Below are 9,683 nucleotides of genomic sequence, written 5' to 3' on the forward strand. Positions count from 1 at the left end.
CTGTCAAATGTTGAGGGGGTGGTGGCGTTTCTAACTATAATTGTGGATTCGTCTGTTTCTCCTTTCAGTTGTCAGTTTCTGCTTCACATATTTCACATCTCTGTTGTTTGGGGAAATACATTTAAGATTGCTCTGTCTTCTTGGAAGAGTCACCTATTTATCACTTTATAATGTTTCTCTGTTTCTGGTAATTTTCTTTGTTCTGAGATCTAATTTATTTGCTATCAATACAGACATTCCTTCTTCCTTTTACATGAGTAATACTTGCACCACTCATCTTTTCCATCCTTTAATTTTCAGCCAGTTTCTAGCATAATATTCAAATGGACTTTTCTGTAAGCAGCATATGGTTGGGTCATGAGTTTTAATCTACTCTGCCAATCTCTGTCTTTTCATTGATGTGTAGACAGAAACAAATACTCTCTTTCCTAGTCAACTGGATTACAGCCATAGTGGGGTGTGCACATCCCCTGGAACTCCTGGGTGTCCCTTCCTAGATTTCCATCAGCTCAATCAATGCTCCTTGGGGACTCTCTGAAATCCATTCCTCCCAACCAAACAAGAATAATCAAGTATTTCATCACACTAGACACGTTGCTATTCTTTTTTTCTCATTTATTTTCATCAGTGACCATCTCCTTCCTCAGCAAAGTGACAATTGTAGAGTTTTCTTGCAAAAGGATATTGACAAGTGGACAAGACAAAACTCAAGATTCTTTATCAGTGCCTCTGCTGGGATCTGTGCACAACCCTTGAACCACAATGCCTTGGCAGCAGAGGGAATAAAAAGTCTCTGCATTTGGCACTGGTGGTTTCATTCTTGGTCCCAATGGTTTGCAAGCAGGGCTTTTGGGCCTCTCGCTCCAATATTCACTAAACTGTTGCAGATTATTTTCTATTTTTACATGTTTGTTTAGTGATGTAAGGGCATCAGTGACCTGGGAATCTCTGTCTGTGAAGGCACTGGGTGGAGGATACTGTGGGAAAGTGATCTGAAATTACTCAGCAGTATTGGAGGTGGGCTTGAGGTTGTGTGTGAAGATGGAGATGCTGGGGACAGAGCAAGTGTGGGTGGCCAGATGAGCCATGGTCTCAGTGTCTCCTAGAGACTCAAGTCTCTGGCTAAAGTTTTCTTGGACTTGTAGAAGCCTCTGCATTCAGCTGCTAAGAGATCTGAATGGAGTCCAGGGAGGAGGCATCCATTCCTGAGACATATGGGAGGTTCAGTGTTTTATCTTCTTATGGGCACTTACTTCAATGTTTACCTGTGGAGGGGGAGAGCATGTGGGGGTGTCTCTGCACTTGGGTGCATGGTTTTTGAAAAGGGGGTTAGGAATGAGAGAACAGTGTCTTTGTTCAATGGTCATATAAAGCAGATGAATGAACAAATATTGGTTTCTGTTAACACAAGGTGAATGTCCAGGGCATTTGTTCATGCAATTCAGATTCAATTGAAACAAATGGGTCTGGACTGAGGCTTTGTGTTGGCTCTGGCCCTTGGACCCCTCGGGCAAACAGAGATGATTCCAGGATGTGGGACAGCAGCCTGAGATCAGTAGAAAACAGGCAAGAGCAATACTTGTTGGGCTCCAGTAAGAAGAGCTCAGGGAGGGCCAGGTCCCATGGGCAGGTTTGGGGAGAGAAGGGAGCGGGCAAGATTTTTGTCTTTGGGTTGGTAGGTTACTGCCAGTGCGGGACACAAGGAAAGCCTGTGGGCCTTGGATGCACAGACACTAGGGAAGAATGTGATTGTCAGATGATGGTTCCAAGTCCTACTTATACATACTCTGTCAATCAGGACATATCTGAACTATGGCCTTTGGCCTCCAGCTGGCAACACAGGACGAGGAAGCCCAGAAGCGCAGCTGTGCACAATTTTACCACCACAGAAGCCAGCGACCTCATCACCCCCTCATGCAGCCCACCAGCCTCTCCGCCACTGTTCTCAGCTGTTCCTTGTGGCTCCAGAAGGCCACTGCCTGCGCCAGTCAGTACATGTCCTTGGAGTAGGGGGCACCCGAGTGATACAGCACCAGGCACTCCACCAGCACAAGCAGCTCCTGCACCTGGGCCTCCAGGTCCCTACCTGCCTCTCAATTGTCCAAGGCTCACAAGCTCAGCCACCAGAGCCCACAGCGCAAGGTTGTCCCTGTGGCACACGAAATCCTGCAAAGAGTTCTGACCCAGTTCCTCCTTGTGTGGGAACAGCAAGATGTTACGCACTACCACATTGTCCCTGAACAGAACCTTGAGCTCCCTCATGCCCAGCTGAGTCACCAGAACAGCGCCTGGTATAGACAGGGACTCAGGTATAGACAGCAAGTAGCAGCTGGCCTGCTCCTTGCACCCCAGGTCTGTCTCAGGGACTAGAGAGCTGAAAAGGTCCAGTGTGTCCATGACTTTCATGTGCCACCTGTCCCACATGCGACTCCCCACCTTCCAGGTTCTGGTCACCAAAGTGGCTGGGTGTCTGAAGAGGAACCTGTGGCCCAGGATGCTGTTCCTAGTGGCGCTCTTCCCAGCCCCTGTCTTCCCCACCAGGATGAGCCTCAGCCCGTGCTCCTGGAGGGCCTGCGTGGTGTCTTCGCAACCTGGAAGACAAGTAATCTGTGAGCTTCCAAACATGTATCCTGGTTACCTGGACCCTGGAGGCCTTTGAAGAAGAACAACAGTGTCTCAACTCTGCTTGTCCAACCAAAGGCTTACTGATCTCAGGAGGATGTTCACCAAGTATCCCTGTCACTCTGGCTTCACCATGTGTACCTGTAGATGCTCAGCACTTGAAGGGCATTTGCCTAGAGGGTCCCCTTCATCATTCCAACCATGCCCTCACCTCCATTATCCCTGGTGGTCTGCCGGGAGCTGGTCCATCCTTGCTGTTTCAAGGGACCTGGCATATATAGCATACTGTTCTTAATATGTTTGCTCACCTTCTTGGCGCTGTGTTTTAACCAAGGTCACCTCTCCGAGAAAGGTTGAATCCCCAGGTAGGGATTTTCCCCTGAAGTTAGGGAGGGAATAAAACCTCTTAACTAAGTGCCAGGCGGGTAATTAATCATTTTAACTACGAACAATCATGCTTAAGCTACATAATCTTTACTCCCTGGAATGGAGATAAGAAATGCCCTAACCTTTGGAATAGAGATTGATAGGATTGGAATCAACTGGTATAAATACAGATGCAACAAGACAACAACAGACAGAATTCAGAACACAGAACCTACACAGAACGTTCTCTAGGGACAGAAGAACTTCGCTGGAGAGAACATGGCAAAAGATCCTGGACTGAACCTGACTATAGAAATTGGCAAGAGAACCTGACTAGAACCTGGTGACTGAACCTGGCTGGAGATCTCAGACAGAACCTGGCTGGAGAACCTAGCGAGGGAACATGGCTACAGAACCTGGCTGGAGATCCTAAGCAGAATCTCTCTGGAGATCCAGACCAGAACTTGGCAGGAGATCCTGGCTGGAGATCCTGGCTAGGCTGCTGATCAACTGAACACTGTCTCCGTGTCCTTCCTTCTTCGCCGACTCCGTCCACACCTTTGGGAATCCCTGGACCTGCTGGGGTTGGACCCCGGCAGTGGTCCAAATCCTGCAGAGCTGTCCCTATTTGAGACTTCAGTGGCCTCTGCCATACTTCTCACAAATTCCAGCCCAGGAAAAACAGTCAGGAGGGTGCAATGGCCTGTGGGCGAAGAGTTGTCTGGAAACCCAGACACTCTGGGTTTAACCCACAGTCCCGCCATCAGCCAGCTGTGCCACCTCAGAAGTTGCTTAATCTAAACATCAAACTTTGTTCAAAAATGAGACTAAGAGTATTGAGTTGTTTCTTCTGGGGTTGTTGAGAGGATTAAATGAGATCTCCTCCTTCCTTTTTTTTTCTCTCACTCTCTCTCTCCTCCACACTCTCTCTTAAACCTGCTGCCTGCTAATAAGATACCCCTTTAACCCTCCATCATGGTTCTCTAACATTCTACCTGGTGAGTCACACACCATCCAGTGCATGATCTGATGCCCTTTTCATCCTCTTCCATGGAGATCAGAGTAGGTTTATTATCCTCATTTTATACCTGGGGAATGGATGTATAAGCTAATCAAGTTCATCTCTCCCAGCTGGGCAAGAGCACAGACCCAGTTAAATGCACATTCAGGCTCTTACTGTTTCACTCCAGACAAGTTTTTGGGTCCTCTGTTTAGTCCTGACTTTGCCTGTTCCCCTCACTGAGCTCACACCAGGGGGCATTTTTGCATATATTCTTATCATAGGCATTTTCTTCATCTCTTCTGTCCTCCATGCTGATCCAAAAGAGTCCCAAACACAATTTCATTCATTCATTCATTAAATAGGTTTAACTGCCTATAACAGCCGTGGGCAAACTATGGCCCGCGGGCCTGATCCGGCCCATTTGAAATGAATAAAACTAAAAAAAAAAAGACCGTACCCTTTTATGTAATGATGTTTACTTTGAATTTATATTAGTTCACACAAACACTCCATCCATGCTTTTGTTCCAGCCCTCCGGTCCAGTTTAAGAACCCATTGTGGCCCTCGAGTCAAAAAGTTTGCCCACCCCTGGCCTATAATGTATCAGGCCAAATCCAAAGAGCTAGTGATACCACACAGACACAGTCCTGCTTCCCACTTCCCCAGAATGTCAGAATAGAGGACAGAACATTGGAAGGCCTTGGCTGGATTTGTAATGATTCTGTGAGAGGGTTTGGTGACTTTGAGTTTGTATTTTCAGGGATTTCTTTTTTTTTTTTTAAATATATTTTATTGATTTTCTACAGAGAGGAAGGGAAAGAGACAGAGAGTTAGAAACATCGATGAGAGAGAAACATCGATCAGCTGCCTCCCGCACATCTCCCACTGGGGATATGCCCACAACCCAGGTACATGCCCTTGACCGGAACCGAACTTGGGACCCTTCAGTCCGCAGGCCGACGCTCTATCCACTGAGCCAAGCCGGTTTCGGCAGTATTTTCAGGGATTTCAAAAGCAAAGGGCAGACAGGAGATTGTAACACTTACAAAGTGTTACACTTACAAAGTGAGAAAGCTTTAGATATTAAATTTTTCCAGGTAATTCTATATTAGTGACCAAATCTGTAGATACTAAGTTTTCCCAAGAGAATCAGCAGCCAGGGGAGACTTTGAAAAACCATGAGAACTAGAAAATTTGGTGGGACAAGGGAAACACTTAGGGTGGTTGGCCTGAGAGGCAAAGAAGAAGAGAACTAGATTTTTGGTTTTGGAAATTGGAGAAGAAACCTATGTTCCAGGTGATCTACAGCCTCTGACTCTGCTCTCAGGAGTCAGATCACTGTCCTGTCTCAATGCATCTAAATATGTTCAGTGTCCTGGAGAGACTGGGACAGTCCCCTCCAACTTTTGACATCCTTCCCCAAAGCTGAGGCTTCTCCAAGTAAAGTGGCTCCAGCCAATCAGTCATCGTTTAACACAATCAAACATTCTGTACTCACCGAGTCCCTGTGCACAGTGCAGTCTGTCCTCAGTCTGCCTCTCCAGCCTCAGGACAAGGAAGCCCCTCACTTACAGCTCCCCAGGGAGCAGATGTTGGGCCTTTCTCAGCTGCCTTGTGCCCTCAGGCCTGTAACTGTCCCAGCCTCCCCCACATGCTGTCTGAGTCCTCTCTGTGCTTCACCTTCCATTTCTATTTTCACCTCTTCACGTTGTCCACCTGGTCACCAGAGGTGACTGTTCTCTCCAGTTGGCACTGCACAAGGAGAAGACAAGGGAGAGGAAGGCTGAACACCTTGTCTCTGGGCAAATGACTCAGATGATGGGCTGGCCTGTTCCTTAATCCAAAGGCGTTCATATTTCTGCAGAAACCCCCCACCCCAAAGCCTTCATAATGCTCACCCCCATGGAAATCAATACACTCCCATGACTGACACCAGAGCAAAAATGGAGGAAGAATCACAGATGCAAAGGCCAGGAATTGTGCTAATGCAAGGAGTCCTGGCCAAAGTGGAGATGAGAAGGGTCCGGGAACAGTACCGTGGGTAAGCTGGGGTTCAGAAAGTTCCTGGACAGGCCCAGAGAGCTGAAATCTGGGGTTACAAACACACACTGTCATAGAGGAATGAAAACATGTGGGATCTTATAGGCTACACCTCCAAGGGACTGAGTCTATTCACCTGGTCAGGGGCTTCCTGAACCTACTGTCTCTGGGAATTATAGGGGATTCTGTCAAATGTGTATTTCTCAGAGATTTTGGTTCACATACCTGTACTTTCAGAGTATAAGCATCCCCACACACTGGCCAATGATTGTGATGCACTCAGTTCCTGATCTCAGTGTCTGGATCAGATTTCCTAGTCCAATCCCTTCATTGTGCATAGGAGGGGAGGGAGTTCATAGGGCACAGCCACCTACACAGTCCTGGGAAGCTTGTGTTGGGGAGCAGGTGTTTAAGGGCACAGGTAGGGCAAGTGTTGGAAGACTATGGTCATGACCTTTGCCGTCTCTGGCAAGTTGCTTTCTGGATACTTGGAGGAGAGTGGAGTGTTTTAGGCGGTACAGCCCAGATACACACAGGATTTTCACTTTAATGTGTTCTGAGTTAGACTCACTTATATGTCCTCAGAAATATCTTTGCTTTGCTGGATGTGCACAAGGGGAGTCTTTGCTGACTTATAAAACATGTTTTGATCTCTGCAGGAGAGAGAGCAGACCCCTTCCTTCCTTGTTAGGGAGTGGGTTAGAAGAGAGCTTAACTCAAGCAAGAGCCTGGGCATCTAGGCTGGAGAAGATGTTTGCCACTGCTCCTGAAGCTGCTGTGTGTGAAACTCAGCACTGGGAGTGTGGAGTTATTCTTTCTAGGATCCACTGCCCTTCCTGGTACCTAGTAGAATGGAGGTGCTCACTCAGCGAGCTTCTTGCAGGCACAGAATTCTTCCATGTCCTCAAAGGTCCCACTCCTGGCTTCCTCCCTCCCCTGCCCTGCTGGCCCTCACCTTTCCTGAAGAATCAGTGATAGGCTCTGAGTCTGGTCCAGAAGGACCTGACCTACTGCTGTCCTCTGGTTGTGAATGCAGCAGGCTCTTCCTCCAGCACATGGGTGTCCTGCCTCTCAGACCTCAGAGGGCAGGAAGCACAGGAAGGGGATTCCTAGGGATGACAACTTAAAGAAGAGACAGGGACATTGACCACTGAGGCAGTGGGATGGGAAATTTCCACTGGGAAACACAGCCTTGGACTGCAGTGATGTTCTCAGAAGGTCTCTGTGACACCAGCACTTGTCCCCTCAGGGGCTATGCTCAGAGGAGAAGAGCATATTAGGTTTTTGAGGCCTGTTTTCACTTCTAGCCTTGATCACGAATCTTAACTGCTTTTGCCTTTTAGGTCTTTTCCTATAAAATGGGCTCTTGAGTGCCACCAAAATTGTCCTGGTGCCAGGAATCATCTGCAAAGTCTCCTGGTCCTCAAAGGAAAGGAAGGCCTTTTCACTATTAAAAATGGGAGAACAGGGAGAGGATGAACACTTTCCTTCAGGGCTTACTCCAGGCATCTCTGTAGTTCTCTCCCCCTGCCTCCTCCCCCCGGAGGGTCATGAGGTAGGTGAGGAAAATAGCCAGTCACTGCATGGAGGGAGGAAAGGGGGCTACAACAGGATTATGCTGATAGGGGGCTTGACCTGGTTAGGTCATTAACAAGGATGTGGCCATGCCCAACTCACTCACACTCTCTGAGTTGACTTTGCCCCCAATATAGCGACAGGGTTTCACTTAATGTGGCTAATGGCCGGGGGTTTAATTTCACCCATTCATGCCAGCTCCTTATCTCTAGCGAAGAATGCAACTCCCACTAACTCCACCTGGTTTTCCCCCACCTTTTTTGAGATATAATTGACATGTGACATTGTGCACACTTAAAGTATATGATGTGTTGAGCTGACATGTTTATATATTGGAAAAATTATCACCACCTTAGTATTTGCTAATAACTGCATCAGGTCCCATAATTACTATATCTTTCCTGTGGTGAGAACATTTAAGATCTATTCTCTTATCAACATTCAAGTACATAATAAAGGATTATTAACTGTAATTATGATGATGTGTTTTCAATCTCCAGAACATATGCATCTCTAACTGGAAGTTTGTACTGTTTAACTAACATCTTCCCATTTCTCCCATCCACTAACCCTTGGTAATCAGGGTTTGATTCCCAGTCAGGGTATATGCCAGGGTTGTGGGCTCAATCTCCAGTAGACAGCATGCAGGAGGCAGCCAATTGATGATTCTCTCTCATCATTGATGTTTCTCTTTCTCTCTCTCCCTCTCCCTTCCTCTCTGAAATCAAGAAAAACATATTTTTAAAAAGTGATATCACATAGTATTTATTATCCTCTGTCTGACAAGTTTCACTTAGCAAATGCTCTCAAGGTCCATTTGCAAATGTAAACATGTTCTTCTTATCTCATGGCAAAATACACACACACACACACACACACTCACACACACACAATGGGCAAAAGTACGTTTATAGTTGTGAGTATTCAAATAACAGAGTTTATTCTTGTATGCTTATTTATTGTTTATTGTATTATTTATTTCTTTTACTCACAACTGTAAACCCACCCCTGTAGATAGATAGATATATATACTAGAGGCCCGGTGCACAAAAATTTGTGCACTGGGGGGTGGGGGGTCCCTCAGCCCGGCCTGTGCCCTCTCACAGTCTGGGACCCCTCAGGGGATGACCACCTGCTGGCTTAGGCCCACTCCCTGAGGGATTGGGCCTAAGATGGCAATCAGACATCCCTCTGGCAGCCAGGCAGCCCGGCAGCCCTCGAGGGATGTCCACTTGCCAGTGGGGAGCAGGCCTAAACTGCAGTCGGACAACCTTAGCGTTGCTGAGGAGGCAGGAGAGGCTCCCACCGTCACCTCTGTACTGCCAGCCATCAGCCTGGCTTGTGGCTAAGCAGAGCTCCTCCCATGTGAGAGCGCCCTGACCACCAGAGAGCAGCTCCTGCATTGAGTCTCTTCCCCCTGGTGGTCAGTGTGTGTCAAAGTGACCAGTCATTCCCAGTCCTTCTGCTGTTAGGGTCAGTTTGCATATTATCCTTTTACTATATAGGATAGAGGCCTGGTGCACAGGTGGGGGCCGGCTGGTTTGCCCTGAAGGGTGTCCCGGATCAGGGTGGGGGTCCTGCTTGGGTGCCTGGCCAGCCTGGATGAGGGGCTGATGGGTGTTTGCAGCTGGTGACACCCCTTTCAGGGTGGGGGTCCCCACTGGGGTGCTTGGCCAGTCTGGGTGAGGGGCTGAGGGCCGTTTTCAGGCTGGTGGGTGACTGAAGCTCCCAACCTCTCCTTTTTTTCTTTTTTTTCTTTTTTTTAATTCTGGGATTTATTTACCTTCTATGGCTGTCACTGGAACTGAGAGTTGGCTTTAGCTCTGAGGCTCGGCTCCAGCTCTGAGACCTCAGCTGCTGAAAGCAGGTATCTAGGTTTGTTTGGCTGTTATAATTGAAACCCTTTTGCAGCTCCAGCTCTGAGGCCCGGCTGGCTGAAAGCAGGTTTCTGGTGTTTGTTTAGCTTCTATAATTGCAAAATAGTTGCTTAGACTGCAGCTCAGAGGCCGGCAGCGGCTGGCGGGGAACCTTAGCTTTCTCCATCACTGGAGCAAGCAAGCCTCCTGTTAGCTTCAGC

The 9,683-nt window shown here is 47.8% G+C and overlaps 1 pseudogene; it reads right to left on the bottom strand.

Annotated features, from left to right (window-relative positions):
• Positions 1–1,904: 1,904 nt before the first annotated feature.
• Positions 1,905–4,301, bottom strand: LOC132211311 (GTPase IMAP family member 1-like; annotated as a pseudogene).
• Between the last annotated feature and the right edge of the window lie 5,382 nt (positions 4,302–9,683).

The sequence above is a fragment of the Myotis daubentonii genome, chromosome 10, assembly GCF_963259705.1.
Source record: "Myotis daubentonii chromosome 10, mMyoDau2.1, whole genome shotgun sequence".
NCBI lineage: Eukaryota > Metazoa > Chordata > Mammalia > Chiroptera > Vespertilionidae > Myotis > Myotis daubentonii.